This window comes from Lynx rufus, unplaced genomic scaffold, assembly GCF_022079265.1.
Source record: "Lynx rufus isolate CCGP_SWC_20201006 ecotype Redwood Valley unplaced genomic scaffold, mLynRuf1.p SCAF_1, whole genome shotgun sequence".
Classification (NCBI taxonomy): domain Eukaryota; kingdom Metazoa; phylum Chordata; class Mammalia; order Carnivora; family Felidae; genus Lynx; species Lynx rufus.
This window is the reverse complement of record NW_025814823.1, coordinates 10,856,817-10,880,725: the sequence shown is the minus strand read 5'-3', so window position 1 is coordinate 10,880,725 and position 23,909 is coordinate 10,856,817.

The following is a 23,909-nucleotide window of genomic DNA, read 5'->3' as shown; positions in this document are numbered from 1 at the left end:
ATCCCAATAAATGTTTGGAAATTTACAAATGGATTGTGAATTATTGAAAAACTAAGTAGCAAAAGTTACTTGCAAAAGATGAATTATGAAGTGAACTACCAAGTTTCGAAATCCATTTTAAAGTTTTTTTTTAATGTTTATTTATTTTTGAGACAGAGAGAGACAGAGCATGAACGGGAGAGGGGCAGAGAGAGAGGGAGACACAGAATCCAAAGCAGGCTCCAGGCTCTGAGCTGTCAGCACAGAGCCTGACGCGGGGCTTGAACTCACGGACCGTGAGATCATGACCTGAGCTAAAGCCAGACGCTTAACCAACTGAGCCACCCAGACGCCCCTCGAAATCCATTTTAAAGAAGGCTAATGATGATGATGATGCTCCAACCCTTGTTGAGCACTTAGGATGCGTTCAGCATTATGCCAACCACTTTCTGTACATTGTGTATCTCATCTTCACAATAATGCTATGAAATAGGCACGATTATTATCCATATTTTACAAAGGTGACAGAATTCAAGGGGTTAAATACTAACTCGTTGAAGACCCGACAGCTAATCCACTGTGAAGCCAGGTTGGCCCGATTACTTGGAGCCTCTCTTCACCCGTGTCCCATGGGCTCGAAACCCATTTGCTGCTGGTGAGAGAAGAGGGGGATTGCATGTAGAACAGACTAGAAAGCCTGGGATGATCTTCTTAGTTAAAAGTGATGACATAAGACACAAGGAAAACATCTATGAAAGTAATCCTCTAAAAATTTACGTCGATGTTGTTACAAACGCTCGTGTATATACACTCAGCACACACAAATCAAAGTTGAAAACCAAACTTGAAAAAAATTACAGCAGATAGAACATAGGTCGGATGGGATTAAGATGAGAATTATAGTCTGCTGCCAGGAAAGGAAAATAAGTAGAAGCAAATGGAGTGGAGGGGGAGGAAATGGCTAGAAACACTTACGGTCAATTTCCAGCTTGGAATCATATGCCATTTTCCTTATTTGGCCTGAAAGGAACAGGAGGAGGCTGGGAGCCTGCAAGAGGTGATATTTCGCATGAGCAAGTCCCACGTCCTCAGCACGTGCTCCAATGTCCCCTGGGACTTCATTTATGAAACACAAACTCAAAGATAAAATCATGAAAAATGTCGAGACTGGGAGCTCAGAGCATTAAATCCCAAGCACAGGGTCCTTCTGAGCAGGGAGCCCTGGGGGAGCTGCCCCGGTCGTCGCACACCTGGGAGGAGCTGAGTTGTTGAGACAGAGACCTTCTGACCCTCAAAATATCTGCAGAAATATTTTGCAAAACACCTTCTCAGATTCCCGGCCTAGAAGACTCACAGGTTGTTGAACTTTGCGGGGACCTGTGCACTTGATTGGCTCGGCAATTTCACAACTCCGGAGAGATAGAAGTTAAGTCCTAGAGGGTCCTGCTCCCCTGTGCACGTGCTCCCCAAGTTAAGTCCTGCTCCCCTGTGCACGTGCTCCCCTGTGCACGTGCTCCCCTCTCCCCTGCTCCTCTGTGCAATGGGCCCATTTTTTGTCTACTGGCCGATTCACCCCACACTCCTGATTACACCTGCACTTTGGGTTCCTCCTCGCCATTCCCCTCTTTTTTACACCTTACTGTAAAATGAGCTACAGGAAACCATTGACCGGCTGAAGTGTCCTGGACGGATAGGTCCTTGGCAGGCACAGCTGTGAAAGGGCCGCTCCCGGCCTGGGGGGCTGTCAGGTCCAGGAATGGGGTCTGACTTGACCTGCTGGCCTGCAGAAGGTGTGCGTGGAGTGGGAGGAGGAGCAGAGGGGAGGGGGTATGGAAGCTGCCCTGGGGCAGAACGTCCCTGCGGGGCACAGGGGCGGGTTGACACCACGCCCCCACGGGGTAGAGCAGACCCCACGTGAGTTGGGTAGGACCCTCATTTCCTCTCGTTAAGCGACTGCCACCGTCAGGAGGATGCTGCTGACTGTATCCGCGAAGAACGGGGCAGAGGTGGTACCAGGACTCGGAGGCAGGAAACTGGTGCAGTTGGGCTGGTCTTCACTGTATCCTTCTGTCACCTCCGCACTTCACCGGGTAACTGATGGCCTGGGCTTCCTTGGCCTTTGAGGTTCTCTGAGGGACCCTTGTCCACTCATTTCCTAGGTGGGTTTCCTCCTTTGCTTATGTCCAAATGCGAGCAGTCCATTCTGGCTACCACTCTACGGTCTGGAAATTATTCAGCATTATTTCCCGCCTTATAATAATGTTCCTAGTTTTCAGAACTGACACAGGGTTTTCTCTTTGAGGAAATAAAACGCCCCTTTGGCAATTTTAGTGGGGCTTGGCAGAGAAGCAGGCAGGTCAGGTGGACCCAACAGTTACCTTAAAATATATCATTTCCGATGATTAACTTGTTTAAAACAATGATGCCATTTTTGTATTTGGATAATCTTAAAATCTGGTCCCGCAGTGTGATTACTGGCCCACGCATATCGACGTATTGAAGTCTCTCGACGTATAATTGCTAACTTGCCTTTCCAAAGGGTCGATCCAATTTACAGTGCTATCAATGATAAATGAAGGTACAAAATGGCAAGACGAGCTCATCATTACCATTCTTCCTCCCTAATTTGGTAGCTAAAACGGTACCTGCTGCTTATTTTAATTTGTGTGTCTTTTATTCTTTTGAGAAAGAAGGGGTCACATTAGCTGCAGGAGTGTTAGCAAGTTCTCCTGTTTGCTAGTTTCACCTTGTTCTCATTATTTTTAAAATAAAATAGTTTCAATTTCCTTGGGTGGTAGAAACCCACTGTCTGCTGGGACAGGTCTGGAGATCTGAGGGTCTTATTTTTCTTCCAGGCACTTCTTGTGTCAATTTCCTGAATGGACAGAATTATCAGTCTCCCCCGCCCCCCATTTCTTACCTTCCATGATCACACCGTCCCTTCTTCATTTCCCTCAAAGGCTCCTCATACCGGGGACAGCAAAGGAGGGGTGGAGTTTGCAAGTAAACAAAACTTCTTAGCATGGCAAAACCCTGACAATTGAATAGTGGACATCTCTATTTGTAAAAGGACACAGCTGTTCCTGTTTCTGGAAGCTCACCGATGCCTTTCCTTCCAGATCCCAGCTTCCTGCGTCTTCCAGGCAACCTCTTCCAGACCACACCTCATCAACCCCCCTTCTCTCCTTCCAGCCCTGTGCTCTCAGTCCTATGTCCCTTTGTTGCCTCTAGCCCCCTCTCGATTCCACTTGGCATTGGCCTACAACTGTCTTTCACAACCCAAAGTGGCCCATCAGTGTTTTGCTAAAAAAATTGCAGTTTTCTCCTTGAATAATTATGTCAATAACTTTCAACCATTATTTTTTCCTTCCCATTTCTCTGGCCATATTTTCTCCTTTACGTGTTTTCTGGTCAGGTTCTTTGCTCATTTATCTACTGCCTTAATGTTTCTCTTATTGGTAAATGCCCTCTTTTTGTTCATCTAAAGATTTCTGAATTAAGAGAAAAACCGTAATTAACAGATGCTCTCTCCACAATAAACAAAAGATACTATTTCTTAGTTTCTGGGGAAAATTACTTTTTCCCAGAAGGATCGATAAATCTTTCAAAAGGTTATTACATATATGGCTTCGGGCTACAAAGCAGAAACTCAAATCTCATTTTATTTATATCAGAAGAAATTTTGCATAACTGTGTTTATTTATCTCTGGTTTATCTTGGTAATCAATATCTTATCTTCACCCATAAAAAATACCATAGATAGTCAACTTCTGAATTCTAGATAAAACAAACATCTGCTTAAAATATTAGACAGGTGTTCATTAGTTTTGACTCTTATTCTGAGTAATCTGAGAATCATCTGGTTCTAGAAACATATTCGACCAAACTCAAATCCTTACCTGTGTCTTTGAGGAAGTTACTTTATCTTGCTGGTTAATATATTTCAGATGAAAAGGGGTAGATTTTCAGTAGATGCATTCAAAGTTGTATACTTTGTATTTCCTTAAAAAAACCCGAGCAGCCACGTAGCTAATACAAATTAATAATAAATATCCAGACATCTGCCAGCATTTCTCACGTCTCCTCCTTATGCATGCAGTAGCGACTATTTGAGGAAAGGGGGAAATCCTGTCTGTAGAAAACCATGACTCAAGAATGACATACAAAGACAGGTTATAAAGAGTAAATGGGGAGTCAAAACAAATAAAAATAAAATAAATACAAGTATTTAAATGTATTTTATAAATATAAAATAAATCAATTCAAAATAAAGGGGTTTGTCAGGTCAAGAGCGTGGTGAAAGTGAAGACATTCTATGCCATTGATCTCTACGACCGGCGTTGGATTTCTGTCAAAGGGTTAAATGTGCATCCATGGAGGGATAAGTAGGCTGCAGAAAAATCAGAAGGTTTCATGTGCACCAGATCATGGGAGGATTCTTAACACCATCTCCAAATGGTGGTTAACGAATTCCAGTGTATTCTGGAGAGGTCACCTCCCACCCATCGGGAAGCATCTGGGCGGAGGGCTCACCAGCTGGCTTTGCACTTTATTAGCTGCTAGCCAGCAGAGCATCTGCCAAAATACAGCAAACTTCTTCCACATCAAGCTCTTCAGCTCTTTGCTTCTACTGATTCATATGGTAACGATTCATAGAAACTGAACGAATCTGCAAAATGTCTCCAGTGACTTCGAAGTGCAGGGAAGAGAACAATAGGTCTTAAGAACAAGCTGGTATTTTTAGGTTTTCTTTAATTTTGGAGACCAGGGACATTAAAAGGGAAGAAGAGATCAGTAAGACAGAAGTGAAAACTGGTTTACGTGGATGGTGTCAGAAGACGGGATTTGGCTTTCTAGATCCTGGGTCTTTTTTTTTTTTTTTTTAACAGTGGATCTTTAATGAGGGACAGAATGGTTCCCCCGAAGACCAAGGAAAAAAAAGCATTTTTCTTTCTCGCATTCACTTTTACAGAGCCTAATTATCTGATCAGGAATGTGCTTTTACCAAGGTGAGCGTGAAGAAAAAAAATACTTTGGTAACCCTTGCTTTCTGAGGCCACACTAGCCTGTGGGAAGGTGAAGAGCGGCGTGGTTGACATTTTTATTGGCACTAGATATACTCCTTGGTTCTAAGCCTAAAACAAAGTATGTTGAGATGCCAGTGCCCACTCCATCGCCCTCCACAGCGCTCTCCTTTGCCAGGTAGACCGGTACCTTTTTTTCTCTTGGGGGGCATGGGATGAAAGGGGTGTATGGGGGTGGGGCGAGGTGGGGGTGTATGTGTATTAGGCACGGGTGTGTGATAGAGGCAGGCAGAGCAGAACTGGCTCCTCCCCTGCAGTCTTTATTACTCAACACGGTTCGCAGGGCATGCTCTGTGTGGACATGGTGAGGATGAGCAGAGTCTTGGGAAGCAGAACAGCCTTGTGTGGAAAAGCCCTGTCACACGAAAATGGGCTCAAAAATCTGTCACTTCCTAACAGCATCATGTGGCAAATCACCACACATCTCTCCACCTCCAATTCTGCATCTGAAAATGAGGTTAGTAGTACCGCTTTAAAAAAATGCTGACTTCACACCAAAAATAGAAGGAGTTCAAATTCTTCTTTAATGCATATAAATTTCTTCATAGTTTGGCCTCAGACTAACCACTCCTGGCTCTCACAATTTTTTTTTAACATTTATTCATTTTTGAGAGAGGGAGAGAGAGAACGTGCGAATGGGTGAGGGGCAGAGAGGGAGTCAGAGGATCGAAAGCAGGCTCTGCGCCGACAGCAGAGAGCCCGATGCGGGGCTTGAACTCAGGAACTGTGAGATCATGACCTGAGCTGAAGCTGGACGCTTAACCGCCTGAGCCACCCAGGCGCCCCTCTCACAATTTCCTAATACGCCTTATCTCTCCAATCCCACCGAGAATCTCACCTTGTCATAGTAAGACAGGTCTGTTAATAACTGGAATCTTGCTGAACGAGACCTCTTTATCTGGCACGCCTGTCCCTTTTCTGCCTGCTGGGGTCCTTCCCATCCTTAGGATGCCTCTCAAAAATCTCTTGCCCTTCTTAGACTTCTCTGCTTCACGGGAAGAAGTCGGATCCTTTCCTATGAGTGCACAGTAAACTTTGAGTTTCCAGCTCTCTAGCAGATAACACTCTGTTTCATACCACTCGTGACTGACCTTATAAGCATCTTGAGGGCAAAATATAGGTGTAATTTATCTTTGTATATCATTTATAGCCCAGTAATGGCACATAAAGGCTTATCAATTAATGTTGAGTAAGTATAGCTCTTCCTTATATGTTTCGGTTTTGGTTTTGTTTTTTAAAACCTGAATTTGACAAATAATCTTATATAAGAGTTATTGCAACAGCTCAAACTGATAAATGAGTGAACTGTGTGCATCTTCTTATTATTTTACTAACATTCAGTTCTGCACTGTGACGCTGGTGGATTCTAACTTAGCTCGTAAGAGAAGAATTATAAATGGCCAGTAAACATATTTAAAAAATGTTCAACTGAACTAATAAAGAAGTTAAGATACAAAAACAAGACCCGAAAAATTAATTAAATAAGCAGAAAGAATTATAAGAGATATGTAATTCTGGTTAGGGTGCTATGAAAAATGAACTTTAATCAACTGCAGATGGGAGTATTGGTCTAATATTTTCAGAAAACAATTTGGTACTATGTATTGGGAGTCTTTAAGATCCTATCTTTTCTTAGTCAATTTCTAAGAATATTTCGCATGGAAAAATGCAGAAATGCAGGAAAAGCTTTAGCACGTACTCGGCATGACATAATTCATAATAACAAAGATTGGAAGCAATCAAAACATTCAACAACACGGGCAGAGTTAAACAAATTATAGTACATTCATGAAAGAAATATTGTGTAGCCACTGAAATTTACGGGTACCAAGAGTCTTCAATACTATTGAGAAATATTGAAGATTTAAGTGTGTCATCGATTTCAGCACAAAGATGGTAATAGGTAAACAGTCCGTAATGTCAACAGCACTTTTGGGGGGCATCTTTTATTTTCCTCTTTGCTACTGTTTTCCTGTTTACTATCAGTTTTCTGTAATTAACATATGTCTTATTAAAAATGTATTTATACATTTTTTAAAGTTTATTTATTTTGAGAGAGAGAGAAAGAGAGAGAGAGTGAGTGCACAAGCAGGGGAGAGACAGAGAGAGGGAGAGAGAATCCCAAGCAGGTTCTGCATGGTCAGCATGGAGCCAGGGTGGGGCTCAAACTCAGAAACCGTGAGATCGTGATCTGAGACGACCGAAATCAAGAGTCGGATGCCTAAATGACTGAGTCACCCAGACGCCCCTCAAAAATATGTTTTGATGAAGATTTAAAAGATTCTCTTAAGGGGCCTGCTTTTGTTTCCTCCAAATTTTAATTTAAATTTCAGTTAAATATGTTTGTTAACACTGAAGTTTTTTGCATGTTTGCCGTTTGAAAAGCTTGTGGTGTGGTTGGTCTGTGATTAAGTGGCCGACTTCAAACTGCTGTTAGCTTTTTAAATCAAAATGTAGATGTTTTTGTCCCGGAATATCTTCATTCTATCTGCAGCTGGAGTTGGAATACCGTTGATCTTCTAGCTACCATTCATTTCCTTCACGGTTCCCAAAAGAAGAATATGGCATTCAGTGAATGCCGTTAATCCTGTCGGAAGATGAATCTCATTTCACCAAAATTAAATTACGTTTTTTCCACTGACATGATGATACAAGTTGAAGACACATCACTCTGAAATTGGAAAACCTCACCACTTAAGGCTCCACGGCGGCTTACTCAGCTCAACTCGAGGTTACTACTCTACTTTGTTCACCCATTGGGAGGTGCAGGGTTTGTTTTTTTTTTTTTTTAAATGTTGGGAGATGGCCATTCTAACTACTGTTGAATGGCTCTGTTTTGAAAAGGTATAACAAAAAAGTAAAGACGAATATCTATGAAGAAAAACCATAATAAATTCCAGTTGGTTAACATACGGTGTAATATTAGCTTCAGGTGTAGAATTTAGTGATTCATCAGTGCTCATCACAACAAGTTTTAGTGATTCACACCCAGTGCTCATCACAACAAGTGAAGTGACCTGCTTTTATTGAAGATATAATGTTCTCAATCCACGAACTCAACTGAACAAAAATGTAATTATCCTTAAAAAAAACAACAACAACACATATCTGTCTTGATCCGTCGTTATACCCAACAGCAAAGTTCTTAACCTAGGTTAGTCCAGGTAAAGTGAATCAAATTCTGTACCTATCTGATTGTGTCTGTTTCTTTTAGTAACATATGAAACCAGATCCCTGGTGAAAGACTGCTTTGCTTTCAGAAGAGAGATCAGAAGAGAGACTGGTGTGTGTGTGTGTGTGTGTGTGTGTGTGTGTGTTGGGCAGAGTTGAACAGAAAGCAGATAGCAAATTACGTTTTTGGAGAGTGGACAAGCACACATTAAAAATGTGCTCATTTGAGATTGTCACTTTGATCTTGAGGAGAAGTGCGTCGGCTTGATTGTGTATTCGCTGTGGCATCGTGGAGCTTCTTGAGTGCAGGCAGGGAGCAGGTGGTTAGTGGGGCTTGTGGGTGGGTAACAGGGCTGGCATAGAGTTTCAGCTTTCCAAGGCCAATTAGATGAGAAAGGGAGGGATGAGGGGGTTAAGTTTAGAATCGTGGGCTGTGGAATTTATGCTGAGCAAGAAGGGACACAAGCACAACGGGAAGAGTGGCAGTAGGAAATGGTCAGGTGGACGCTTCGGTAGGTCGGGATTTCTGGAGTAGCACTAGGGGTAGGTGAGCTGGAAGGAAGAGGTGTAGTTCTCAGGGAGAGCGCGTTTTAAAGATTCCAGGATAGCTGCTGAGTTGGAGGAAGTAACAGATCTTTGGAAGCAGAGAGCCCAAGGATTTGAGGGATCAGGGTGCTGAATCAGTTGTCTACATGGATGCTGAAGTTGTTAAGAATGAGGACAGGAGTAGTGGTGGGGAAGTAAAGAAAGCTTAGTTGATAAAGCCATCCCTTCCTGAAATAGGGGGAGTGGGGTGGGTTCCTCAGAGGACAATAACAAAGAAAAGCAAGGGGTCACGTGTGATGGTGCGAATTTCAGGTGATGTGTTGAAACGACTGGAGGGTCTGGACACCAGCATCATAAGGGTATCAAATGTTCAGCCAGCGCCTGTACTTTTTGACTTTCCTTTGGATGTTGTAACATACTGTGGGAAGGGCTACAACTGCAGAGTTAAAAAAAGAAACAAATACTCTCTTTACTTTCTGAAGAACATTCAATGTTAATTATGCTACAATATGCTTAAAGTAGCCCCACTGGCAATGGCAGACATTTGGAGAACAAAGAAATCAAGATACTCTAGGGCTGGTAGTGAAGATAAGTGAAAAATATACTAATAAGTCAAGTGTATCTTTGACAGCTGGGGAAGGAGTTTCACTCCCGGCAGATCAAACAGAGGTTTTGCCTGGAGCCCATAAAGAAGAAAGTCCCAAGCTACAAAGAGAAACAGAGTTGTAATTGGACTCACTTAGCAAAAATAAAATTTAGATAAATAAAAGTTCTCTGTGACATTATTGTGGGTCATTTCTTATAACACAGCTGAACAGTATCCCTAAGGCCATTCGGTTTGATTTTTCTCCATGTCTCGTAATGAACACGAATTCAGTTTGATTTTGGATTATGTAAACTGGAATTTACGGCAAACATAAGAGATACAAGTGCGAGATAAAGCTACATTTTGTAATGTATTTTGAACAGGTTTTTGCCACTAATTATCTAGAAATGGAAGAAATTATAGTAATGTAGGATTTGTTAAATCTAAGAATAAATCTATAATGTATAACCCAGGAGTATATGTATAATACATAATCTCTCTTTTTTCACCTATAAAAATAGTAATGTGTTTTCTATTACATATTTAGGTTTTATCCGCCTATAAACCCAAAACAAGCCCCACCTCCTCCATAAAACTTCCTGGACCTTCCCCCAGTCTCACGGCTTTTTTCTCTTCTGAAATACTACCGCATTTTCATGTAACGAGACATTATTTATCATCTGTGTATCAAGTACTGTACCAAGCAGGAGGCACAGGGAAAGAGTAAGAGGAAACTAGTGAGAGAAAAGGGAGAAAAACAGTGACAACGATAAAAATGACCGGTTCTTATTCGCCAGGCATCGTTCTAAGTGTTTTACCTGTACTCACTCCTCCCTAGCTATGGAAGTCCTTAGTGGCATCTTCTTCCAATAGAAGCCTATTTCATTTACACTGAAAATCTGTTCATGAATTATGTCAGTGAGACCTTCTAGAGAACTTGCTGCAGCTCCTGCTTAACACCTGCTGCTTCACCTTGTACCTGTATGTTATGGAGACGGCTTCTTTCCTTAAACCTCATGAACCTACCTGTGCCAGCTTCAAACTTTCTTCTGCAGCTTCCTTACCTCTCCCAGCCTTCACAGAATTGGGGAGCGTTAAGGCCTCGCTCTGGATTAGGCTTTGGCTTAAGGGAATGTCGTGGCTGGTTTGATCTTCTGTCCAGGCCTCTCAAGCTTTCTGTGAATCGCCTGTAAGGCTGTTTCACTTTCTCATCATTGATGTGTTCCCCGGAGTAGTGCTTTTAATTGCCCTGAAGAACTTGTCTTTCGCATTCACAACTTGGCTCCTTGGCACGAGAGGCCTAGCTTTCGGCCTGCCTTCACTTTTGACACGCTTTCTTCGCTAGGCTTGCTCATTTCCAGTTTTTCATTTAAAGTGAAACATATGTGACTCTTCCTTTCGCTTTAACACTTAGAGGCCACTGTAGGCCACTGACTAATTGGCCTAATTTCAATATTACCGTGTCTTTGGGAACAGGGAGGCCCGAGGAGAGGCAGAGGGACGGGGAATGGCTGGCGGATATAGCAGTCTGAACACACACAACGTTGATCAGTCAAGTTTACCATCTTACAGGGGTGCGGTTTGGGGCACCCAAAACAATCGCGATGGTAACATCAAAGATCACTGATCACAGATCATCACAAATCCAGTAATAATGAAAAAGGTTGAAATATTGTGACAAGCAACAAAACAACACACAGACAAGAAGCGAGCATATGTGTTAGAAAATGGCGCGGATAGACTTGCTCAGTGCACGGTTGCGACAAACCTTCAATTTGCCAAGAAGACAACAACAACAACAGCAAGAATATCTGCTCTGTTTTTTTTTAAAGGTACGATACAGCAAAACACAATAAAACGAGGTATACATGTGTGTAATTTATTCTCCATATTGCAACAGATATAATGGAAAGCATATTTTCACCCCACCCTCTGGATCTTTCCCGAAGTTAGTTATCTTGGGAGTTGTACGAAATATGAGGTTTTCTTCAGACACAATAAAATATCTTTAGAAGGCTACAAGTAGGAAAATTCAGACATTAATGGCAGACGTACCATCCGGTATGAACCAGAGTTTATCTTCCATGAATATATTTATAGAGTCCACTCAAGATAGTCACAAAGCCCGCTGTGTTTCTGTTTCATATAAATATGAAAAATTCTCTGTAGATTCACAGGTTTGACAAACTGAAAGTTTCCATCTGCTAATAGAGCTATTAGTAGTTCAACAAAAATACTAGACACGCAAGGTAAAAATTTACGGCCTCCAAACATTTGCTGTAAGATCTAAAATAAAACTGTATATCACATTTTATTAGACAACTTTTTTTAATCTCCCTTCTTTACTCTGAACAAGTGAAAATAAAAATTACTCATTAATTCAACACTAAATGTATCAAATTATTATTTCCTTAAATCATCCATGACACTAAAAATTCTTTCCTTGCCAGTATTTTATAGGAAATAAAGAAAAAGCAAACAATTTCAGCAAACAGAAATCACCAATATCTATCAAGGTTGGCGTTGGGAGCCTCTCCAAGAATCAGGTGGTGTTTTTCACTGGGAAAAGTGAAATAACATCTAAGCTACGAATTTCTTCATTATTTGGAAGGAGTCCATATTTGAATTAATGTATCACAATACATGACTTTCTTCAACTGAAACTCAAAGGAATTGAAATGAATTTTGTGTTCTCAATGTAGTGAAAATAATTCCAAGTAGGAATTTTCTAAAGTGAGATAATTTCCTTAAATATTTGAGAATTTTGATGTCCTGATTTAGGACTTCAAGGCTGATTTTTAAATAATTTTTCCACATGTCAATATAATCTTTTTACCGGAAGATCCTTTTCTTCAGAAGAAATTTCGGAATTAAATGTCTCCTCTCAACTTTTTTCTATACTGCTGTCACATATTCCTTAACCCCAACAGACCTGGTCAGGTATAAGCAGGATAAACATTAGGCAGAGGAAGAAACTGTCAAACAAAGCATTTGAGGTGGAATTTATTCAGCATTTCTGTAGAGTTTTGTTCTAGAACATTCTTCTGGACAGAAGGTGAGAATATATATGTAGCCCATTTAAAGAAGCGCCTCTGCCGAGAGGGTCTAAGTGTGAAACACTTTTCTTCTCCAAACATGACTTCCAGGTATGCTCTTCTGAGTCATCTGTTGGGATCCCTTGACTGTACCTCTGGCAGATTCTAGATCATTCCGATCACTTTCAGTCATTATAACCTACTCTAGTTCAATATTTCGAGCTTAAATTGAATTTGAGTTTCATCTTGATGGTCTTTTCCTCCATTCCCAATGTGGTAAATTATTAGGACCCTTTAAGAATCTTCTAGTCCTTTAAATGAGAAAATGGCAGGCAAGCACTCCCCACAGCCTTTCAAGTTATGGTGGCCATATGACTTGTGTTTGGCGAACAAAATTCAAGCAAATATGACATCTACCACATCTTGGCAGAGGTGTATCATTTTCTGCATGCCCTTCCTTCCTATGCTGGCGGAGGAAGCCCATGTCCAGGTGAAGCATCCCTCAGCTCAGCCCTCTGCCTCTGCGCTTTGGAAATATAGCATGAGTGAGAAGTAACCTGTCATGTCAGGCCTTTGAGACATGGGGCTTTTCCAAAAGAGTGAGGGAAACTGAGCCTCTTCTGGCTCCGACATCCCAGGACAGGCTTGAACCATGAACCTGTCTGCTTAGAATTGAAAGAGCTAGTGGGGAAGCTTGGTCTACCTGTGCAAATGGTTTCTCTCAGGCCTAGCTCCTTCTAACTTGGAGGGAGGCAGGAGGGAAACATGGAGAAGGCAAGGAACATCGCATGTCACTGGTTGTATACATGTGGTGGGGAGTGTTGCTCGCCTGACCCAGGTTCTGTCTACTGTTGCTTATCCTCTGCTGATACGGTGGTCTCTATAGACAGAGCACATAATGTGAGTATCTCTCTGCTCTCTCTGTTACTGAGGATCCCTTTAGACAGAGATATTCAATTATCCTGCCCAGCAGGGCATTTTTCTCCTGGCCTGGTGGTCATCCTGGCCACTCCAGGCTTCCTGCAGCTTGTCCCCTATTCCAGGCTCTTTCACGGGGCCAAAGGATGTGACAAACTGGAGTGAGGGTGTCCTTTCCTGTCCTTTTCTTTCCAGGCACATTATGCTGTAGCCCTTTTTTGCCTACTAATATGGGCTTCACCACCAAGCCTGTGTTTTAAGAATAGCCATCTGAGTAGCAAGCACAAGTTTCCATGTTTTTTACATTCCTACCCCAGAGGACACTCCAGGCTTTCCCAAGGTTTCCTTCACCCCACTCAGCCAGTACCCAGCTGAATGAGAGTCAAGTTTCCTTTCTTGCTGGCACTTTTCGTAGATGCACATAGGTCTCTTGGACTCTCCTCCTTCACTTGATTTTGGAGGGAATGGGGAATAAATCCCACATGAACATCACAGTCTCCATAAGGCTCATGATGTCCACTTCCCTCCCCTCTCCCAGGAGACCTCTTCTCAGAGGAGACTTAAGGGGTGGTGCTGGGCGTAGGTAGTTGTCATAAGACCTGCAGTGGGAATTTCTGGCTTCTGTTGCTATGGGCTGTCTTTAATGTGACCTTCATCTTTGTCTGGTTCTATGGTTTAACAGCCACAGGTAAGTCCCACTAAGCACTATGTCACATGTATATTTAGAACTAAGTTGATTGTCTGGATGTGCTAGGAGACAGAAAACAGACCATTGATTTAATTATTCATGGCTTCTTTCATTTAAATTTTCCCAAGATTAACTATGTCTCTGGCACTTTTCCAGGCACTGGGATATAGAGATATAAGGCACTCCAGCTTAATAATTTACTGGAGGAGTAATGGTCAAACAGGGTATAACTATTACAACGTGGATCATACAGAACACTCCAGGGGAGTGAGGGGAGAGGCCCCTAACCTAAGCTTGAGGTTGGAGAAGGACAAAGGATGATCAGGAACAGCACAGGTAAAGAGGGGGTGGAGAATTGTGTTACAGCAGCGGAAGAAACCTGAGTCGGGGCCCAGGCGTGCCCGGTAGTGATCTGTCTGGCAGAACTTGGAAGGCAAGTAAGAATGGTTGATTCTACCTGGGAGCTGAGCAGGGTTGAGTCTTGAGGGCCCCTGCGTGTCGCTTAAGGAATTTGAACTTTGTGTGGAGGGCAAAGAGAATTCCATAAAGGATTTAAGGAAGGGAACAACACAATCACTTTTTTATGCTTTAGGAGATGGTCAAGTGGCAGTGAGGGGTTAAATTCTGAGGGGTCTAGGCTGCAGGCCGGTAAGTCAGTTGCAATGATCCTGGAAACAAAGGACGGTGTTTCTGAAGTAAATGGCATTTTCGTGTCCGTGAGGCCCGTGACCTTGCAATCAAATGGCAGACCAATATAGGAGACACAGTGAGAGTGTGACGTGAGAATGAGGCTATTCGTGTACGTCTTTTCCGTACAACTTGGAAATGATGCCTGCGTAAAACCACATATTTATTTGTCTGATATCTTCTCTGTCTGGTTCTCAGAAATCTCAAAGATACCAGACTGAGGAGTTTCACATCAGATACGTGGAAACCCGATTGCAAAGCTTTGGTTTTAGACTTACAAAAATAAGGGAGGTCACTCCTGGGAAACACATGGTGTAGGAGCAGTTTGAGAGTTTGGGCCTCACCACAGAGCTCTGAGGTTAGCTATTAATCCTGTTCCACCCCTCCCCCAGCCGGAAGGGACGGCTGCTTTCCAGAATGGCAGGCTTCCGAAGCCAACTGAACATCTTTCCAGTGTTTGCCTCAGTTCTGGAGCCCGTCCCCCAAGGCCACTAGGTGACACTCTGGAACGTGGTCATTGCAGTCAGCTCTTTTCACAGGCTGAAAAATGAACTCAGCCTTACATTTTTCACCCCCTCCAAAGTGGTAGAGAAGCCTCTTGTTTTTCAGCCATTTCCCCCAATTCGATTATTTCCCACTTGGGGGGATAGCTAGGTTAAAAAAAAAAAAGACTCCAGAATGGTTTGCTATTTAAAGGATGACATTTGGCGGTAAATTCTTACACTACAGCTACCCCCAAATTAATTGGTTCTATAAGAAAGAATGTTCGTTTATGAAGTTTCCTCAACCGGAGGGACACCGGCAGTAATAATATGCATCCCATTTCTGTCAAAAAGAGAACAAACAAAACAAAACAAAAATGTCAAATCATCTTTGCTATTAACATGGTCTAGAAGCTCTGGGCTTTTGGTTTGCTGCTTTGGGGTTTGTTTTTCCCCTGATCCTGTAAGATATAGTCTTCTGAGACCAGGGGATTTAGTTTGTTTTTGTTTTTGTTTTTGTTTTTTCCCCGCTACTGTATCAACACAGTATGCCCTTGAGTTTTTCCTCATATTTTCTCATTTTTCTAACTTCTCCTGCTTTATTGAGTAGTTCTGTATTTACCCATTCCTTTATTTATTCATTTATGCATATGCTAAAGATTTGTGGTTGCGTTGTTATTCTTATGGAAAAGATATTACGGAGTTGGAAACAGTCATCCCTGTGCATTCTTTCCTGAGGGACACATAACTGATGACATCTTTTAAGGTTTGCTTTCCAGATCATCTTGCCTTTTGGGATAATTGATGAAACAAAAACACATTTGTCTCTCTTTTTTAATTTGCCTCTTTATGTACACATTTTCCTCTTTAATGACATCAGCAGCTTGAACTTTTTATTTTCATCACTGAACTTAGATTATGCTTTTACTTTAAATGCACGTCCTTCCCTTGATTTAACATGGGATCGACTTCTTGGGCTACGTTAGCGTCCAATTTCTCCTTTTGAAAAGAGTATGTCTCATTGTGAACTAGCACAGTTTTCCGATCTATAGAACAATAGGACTAGAAACCTATCTTCCCCACCTTGTCTTATTCTGGGTATTAAAAAAAAACAAAAACAAAACAAAAAAAAACCATATGAATCCCTGCCCTGGACACAGCTCCATCTGAGCTGTGAACAACGAACAACGAGTCTGGTTACTTGCAGATGGATGGTCAACTCTACTTAGACCCAGAGGAATCCACACGGGCTGTGTGCACACAGGGCTACCAACAGCCATCGGAAGTTGGCAAGAACCCCTCAGCTGGTACACCTAATGGCATCTTTCTTCATGTCAGGAATAATTATAGTACTGTCTGGCCCACCTGCTTCCCAGAGGGAATCTAGCGGCATATTTGTTCACTTCCTGTTGGGTGTCCTGGATTCTCGGAGTTTCTCTTTTTCTTTGAGGCTCTAGTTCCCATGACAGCCCCGTGCTTTGCATACTGGCTTTGCTGCGTTTCTCAAAAGATGTGAAAACTTCGCGACAAAATTTTCAAAGCAGATCTCTGGAAATACTCAAAATGTAAGGAATTCAGGAAATTCTTCTAGTGGTGGTGTGGAAGATGGTTTTTGGAAGAACAGGTCTCTGGAAAGACTCAGAGCATTAGCATGTTACCGTGTGATATCACATCCTATTTTTTTAACCTATTTTTATTTATAGAAACTCTATAGAAAAATATATGATTCCACATGGTTTATGATGAAAATAGTTTCTACTGATTTTTGATGGTTTTTGGTATTGGATATTGTTACCGACTTTCACCTTTAACAAAGCACAAGGATTCAGCTCTCACATTATAAGTAGGTCATAATCTTTAGTTACATCAATATGCAATGAGGTGTTGCAGATATGGAGTTAGTCCTATTATCAGGGCAAAAAAATTTGCTTTGCACATGCACGGGAAGTGACGTCCACCTCATGACTGTCCCATGGCCAATAGTGATTGTACAATGCGTACTCTTCTAAGATGCATCTAAATTTCAAAGTTGTTAAAATGGAAAGAAAAAGTGCTTCAAAACTGACAGATGCCTTTGTATTGGGGAGCTTCTCAGTGAAGTGAGTGGACATTTTGATGGGAGACTCGCCCTACTGGACCCCCCGGTGCTTTCCTTTCAGTGGCATAGTGGTTCCCCCAGAGCGATACCTTACAAATTCTTACCTGTGGCTTTTGTTCTGGGAGCCACACGGGAATAGGGGCACATCTCAGACTCACTATGTCAAAAATGCAACTCCTGCTGTTCCCCCAATCTGTTCCATCTTCAGTCCTCTCATTTAAGTTAATGATAGACACATAGCTTCTTATTTTACAAGTGCTGGTTTCGTCCTTGATCCTTCTCCCTCTTCCACACTCATCTGATTGGGAAGTAGTGTTGTTTCTGCCTTCGGTACAGATCTAGAGATTCATCACTTCTCAACACTTTCACTCTACCTCCTGGTCCAAGCCAGCACCATCTCTCCACCATTATCGCAGTAGCTCCGACCTTTCTCTGTTTTTTCTCTTACTCCTAGTGTCTCTTGCCCTCAACCTCACCACCTACAGCCTACTCTCAACCCAGATGTCAGCATGATGCTTTTAAAGCAGAGGTAAGAACATGTTCGTCCCTGCTTGAAATCTTGCAGCAACTTCTGTCTCAAGTCCAAGTGAACACCTGAATTCTACCAATGGCTTACGAGGACCCACCCCATCGGGGCCTTTCTGACTTTATCTCCCATCACTCTACCCTCACTCCCAGCTCTCCAGCCATACTGTTCTCTCTGTTGTTCCTCAAACACACGAGACATAACCTACCTCAGGGTGTTTGTCCCAGCTTGACACCCTGCCTGCATGCTAGTCCTTCAGAAATCTAATGGTCACCTCTGCCACACCCTTTAAGTCTTTGCCCAAATGTGTTCTCCTCAATTAGTCTGACCACTTTATTTAAAAGTATGCCGGATCCTCTCTATACCTGGTTTCTCTTACTTTGCTTGGTTTTATTTTTCCTATAGCACTTGGCATTTCCAACATACGACAACATGCTTTATTTCTTTATTGTCAGTTTTCCTCCACTTTCTAGGTGTGATTGTTTTATTCACTGATGTGTAACAGCAGCCAATTAATAAATATATATTGTTGAAATAATAAATTCACAGGATATATTCCCTCTAAAGGATTCAAGGTGAGATCTGATGAATACCTACACTGTGGCCAAAGATTTACCCACCTCATCTTAATTAACCTCATCTATAATCCCAGGGGGCAGCTGGGTGGCTCAGTTGGTTCAGCGTCTGACTTGGGCTCAGGTCGTGATCTCACAGTTTGTGAGTTTGAGCCCTGCGTGGGGCTGGCCACTGTTTGCACAGAACCCGCTTTGGATCATCTGTCCCCCTTTCTCTGCCCTTCCCCTGCTTGCACTCTCTCAAAAATAAACATTAAAAAAATCTGATCTCTAACCCCACGGAATAATATTGTCTCTACTTGACAAACATGCAAAGAGACTTAGAGACAGTTAAGGCAATTTTTCTAAGGATTCTTACTTAATCAGGGATACTGGAGTTTTTCTCATTGTATTATGCTGGCTCCAACTCTCAAACCATCTGAAGCCAAGCTGCCTCCTCTTTTTTTTTTTTTTAATTTTTTTACATTTATTTATTTTTGAGAGACAGAGCATGAGCAGGGGAGGGGCAGAGAGAGAAGGAGACACAGAATACAAAGCAGGCTCCAGGCTCTGAGCAAGCTGTCAGCACAGAGCCCGAAGTGGGACTCGAACCCATGAACTGTGGGATCATAACCTGAGCCTGAAGTCATAACCTGAAGTCAGACCCTCAACCGACTGAGCCTCCCAGGTGCCCCTAAGCTCCCTCCTCTTAATTACCACTTATCTATATCGCAATGTCCAAGGTGGTAGTCACCAGGCATACATGGTTATTTAGCATTTGAAATACGGCTAGTCCAAATCAGGATGTGCTGTATGCATAACACACACATAGATTTCAAAGACAATAGGAAAACTAAAATAACAATAATTTTTAAATATTTATTACATGTTGAAATAATAATATTTTGGATATATTGGGTTGAGTAAGGCATATTATTAAAATTAATTTCACCTCTTTTGTTTTAAATTTCTTAATGTGACTCCTAGAAAGTTTTAAATTTCATTTAAAGCTTATATTTAGATTGGATAGTGTTGATCGAGACCATTTGTCCCTGGCTCTGTTATCACAAGAATTCACATTTTCATCTTCCTTCAGTTAAAGGCAATGAAGACATATGAAAGACATATAAAGACAATGAAATCATCATAAGAAAGGAAGATAAGATGTATATATATCACAAATCTGTCAACCCCAAGTCAAGACAGGGCAGGATAGAAGTGTTGAAATGTTCTAAAAGGTCACCCTGCTCCAGAACATCTCCCCAGACAATCTTCCTGGATTTCCTGCCCTTAGACTCATTCCTCTGGAATATTTCCAAAAGTTGTCATTAAAATGAAAATGTCTCTGCAATGAGTCATGGCAAAACAGAATAGATCAGTTTGTCAAATGATCTCTGGAAGGGCTATTGGGTGTATGGTTTTGATCAGGGAAGTTAATGAGAAAGATTGCAACAGCAGGCACCACTGGGGAATCTAAATGGAGACTTGGAAATTTTCAGTGATCAAACAACATAGACCACTTGTTGGTACCATTTGACAAGAAGATGCAAGTTCTATGACATGAAACCGCATCTGTGGCTATCTCTATGTTGAGAATTAGTAACTATTATCCCTGTGTTGATTTACATAACCCAGAAATCCTTATCACTTTGCACTGGTGCTGGGTAAATTGTGCCTAAACATTTTTGATGCCTGACATTGCTCAAATTAGATATTTTGAAGATTATCCAAATATTTTAATTTTCATCAGGGGGATTTGAAATGGTGATTTAATAGAGTTTAACGTGTGTTGCTTTTCAGGTGATTCCAATCTATTGTCATTCTCTAAGCAGGCATCGTTGTCTCAAATATCTGAAAATGGGTGACAGAGGGAAGAAATGAAGGAATTTATAGCAGTAAGATACTGTAACCAAAAGTTGGTTGAATTGTCATTTTTCCAATAGCAGGTAAGAAATGAAAGATAGTTCTTTATTGACTTAATATTTTTAAAAAGGAAAACAAGAGAAAAACATGTAATATCCAAGAGCCAAGCCATTTATCATACAGTAAGGAGAATCTAGAAGTTTCATAAGGAATTAGGAGTTAAAGAATCACAAAGTAATTGTGATTAATATTCAATATTACTTGATCAATATTGTAATTGATCAATATTCAAGCCTCCAGAACCCTCTGTAAGGGGAGAACAGGCATGCTAATGGTGGCTGTCACAGAGAAGTTTCCTGCTGACACAGGTATGGGACACCTACGAATGACACAGCCCTGAAAACCCACATGTTTAAGCCATGTGTTAAAGCGCATGTGAAATCCACACTAAAAATCAATCATTAAAAAAAGCTTAGACAAAGTTTGATATCTGTATAAGAAAAATCTGTTACTAATGTGATTTTTGGTTATCCATTACGTTTGCAGCTCATTTAAATATCAATGAGAGATTTTTAGATTAATTTTATATTTTCAAACAGTTTTAGATTTACAGAATTACTGCAAAAATTATTCAGAGAGGGGCACCTGGGTGACTCAGTTGGTTAAGCATCCAACTTCTGCTCAGGTCACGATCTCACGATTCCTGAGTTTGAGCCCCACTTTGCGCACGCTCTCTCTCTCTCTCTCTCTCCTCTCTCTGCCCATTGCTCACTCATTCGTGTTTTCTCTCTCTCTCTCTCTCTCTCTCTCTCAAAAATAAATAAATAAATGCCCTTTAAAAAAAAATATATATATATATATATACAGAGAGTTCCCATATATCCCAGACCCAGTTTCCTTTATTATGAACATCTTACATTCGTGTGGTATATCTGTCACAGTTAATGAATCAGTATTAATACACTGTTATTAATTACATTCCTGAACAGAGTTCAGGAAAAAAAAACAACTGGGTTTTTTTTTTTTTTTTCCTAATGTCATTTCTGTTGCCGGATCCCATCCAGGATGTCACATTATAAGTCTCCTGGGACACCTTGCAGCCGAGGCTGTGCAATGGGACAGTAGGTTTGGATTGGTACAGCTTGGACCTTGGCAGGTCACATTGAGGCCCCGGGGTTCCCCACTGGAGGACCGTGTGGCTGCCCTGGGGCCTCAGGCCTCCAAGAAGGCGACGGATTTGTTGCCTGAGCATGCTCAGTTTGCATCCTCGGACCAGCCTTGGGAACTCGGGCACCACCTGAGCTAGAGTGGGTTCCTCTGCACCTGGCCAGGCCTGAGGGGTGAGGCGCCCTGTGGGCGGCGACAGATGAGCCTTTGGCAAGGACTGGGGTTTGCTTGCTAGGTGGCCTAGGCCAAAGTCCTTGTGCAAGAGTGTGAGGCCGGGGACCTCCAACACTCAAGGCACCCAGATGCATGTCATCCCCGGTCTCGCCTGCAGCCCCGTAGGACCTCAAGGACCTGGGAGATCAGGCTTCCTCCCGGAAGAGTGGCTGCAGCTGCGGCACCTTGGGCCTGATCCTCCGGTCCTCTGAGCTATCCATTCTCTCCCTGCCCTTCCAAATTTACTCCCCCCGCCCCCCCACACCGGAAGCCCCAGAGCGCAACCTGGCAACCTGCCGGCTCCAGCTGTGCGGGGTTTGCCTTCCTGGGAAACCCTGCGCTCCACCCACCCAGACCAGGCTGGCCTCTTCCAGAAGGCAGTCATCTTCCCGGGGGGGAAAGAGAGAGAAATGCTTGCCGGGTTTCCAGCAGAAAGCCGCTGTACCTCCTGTCACTGCTTCTCTGCAGGTAAGGGGTGCTGATCCCGACCCCACCAGCTTGTGGACCCTTGCAAAGTTGTCTCTTCGACTTTGGTTTTCTGCAGTCTGAATATGATATATCTAAGTGTAGGGCTTTTTGGGGGGTGTGTGTGTGTGTGTGTGTGTGTGTGTGTGTGTGTGTGATTACTCTGAGCGTCCTGAATCTGTGGTTTACTGCTTGTCATAAATTTTGAGTGGTTCTCAACTCATTTCTTTAAATATGTTTTTGTTCTCTTTTTGTCAGTTGAAGCACGGTTGACCGTACAATATTATATTAGCTTCAGGGGTACCACATACTGATTGAGTTATATATATATATTATGAAGTGCTTACCATGGTAAGTGTATCCTCTGTCACCATACAAAATTATTACAGTATTATGAACTATATTCCTGATGCTCTGCTTTTCATCTGTGCGACTTATTTATTTTATAATTGGAATTTTGTGCCTTTTAACTCTCTTCACCTATTTCACTCATGACCCTGTCCCCTCCCCTTTGGCAACCACCAGTATATTCTGTGTTTTTTTTCTGTTTTGATCATTTGTTTTATAGCCCATATATAACTGAAATCCCGTGGTATTTGTCTTTTTCTGCCTGACTTCCTTGATTTATCGTAACACCCTCTAAGTCCATCCATGTTGGTGTAATGGCATGATCTCATTCTTTTTTATGGCTAAGTAATATTCCTGTGTGTGTGTGTGTACCACTTCTTCTTTATCCATTCATCTATTGACAGACACTTGGGTTGCTTCTGTATCTTGGCTGTTGTGAATAATGCTGCAATAAACATAGGGATAATGCACATATCTTCTCCAATTAGTATTGTCGTTTTCTTTCGGTAAATACCCAGAAGTGGATCTACTGGCTCGTAGGATATTTCTATTTTTAACTTTTTGAGGAACCTCCATACTGTCGTCCATAGTGGCTGCACCAATTTACATTTCTACCAACAGTGCGTGAAGGTTCCCTTCTTTCCACATGCTTGCTAACACCATATTCCTTGTGTGTGTGTGTGTGCGCGCGTGTGTGTGCGCGCATGTGTGTGTGTTTTATACAAGCTATTCTGACAGATGTGAGGTGATATCTCATTGTGGCTGTGATTTGCATTTCCCTGCGGATTAATGATGTTAAGCATCATTTCATATGTTTGTTGGTCATCTCTGTGTCTTTGAAAAATTGTCTATTTAGGTCCCCTGACCATTTTTAAAAATCAGATTTTTTTTTTTTTGGTATGGAGTTGTATTAGTTCTCCATTTGTTTCGGATATTAAATCTTTATTGAATATATCATTTGAAAATATCTTTCCCATTCAATAGATTGCCTTGTATTTTGTTGATAGTTTCCTTCACTGCAAACTCTTTTTTACCTTGGTGTACTCCCAATAGTTCCTTTTTTGCTTTCATTTTTCTTGCCTAAGGAGATGATCCAGAAAAATATTGCTAAGGCTGATGTCCAAGACTTTACTACCATATTTTCTTTGAGAAGTTTCATGGTTTCAGGTCTTATCTTTAGGTTTTTAGTCCATTTCGAGTTTATTTTTGTATATGGCGTAAGCAAGTGGTCCCATTTCATTCTTTTGCATGTAACTATCCAGTTTTCCTAACACCATTTATTGAAGAGACCATCTTTTCCCTGTTCATTTTTTAAGATGTTTATTTAGAGAGAGAAAAAGAGAGTGCAAGTGTGTGAACAGAGGAGGAGCAGAAAGAGAGGTAGAGAGAGAATTCCAAGTAGTCTCCCCACTGTCAGCACAGAACCCAACTCAGGGTTTGATCCCACCAACCTGTGAGATCATGACCTGAGCTGATATCAAGAGTCGGGCACTCAGCTG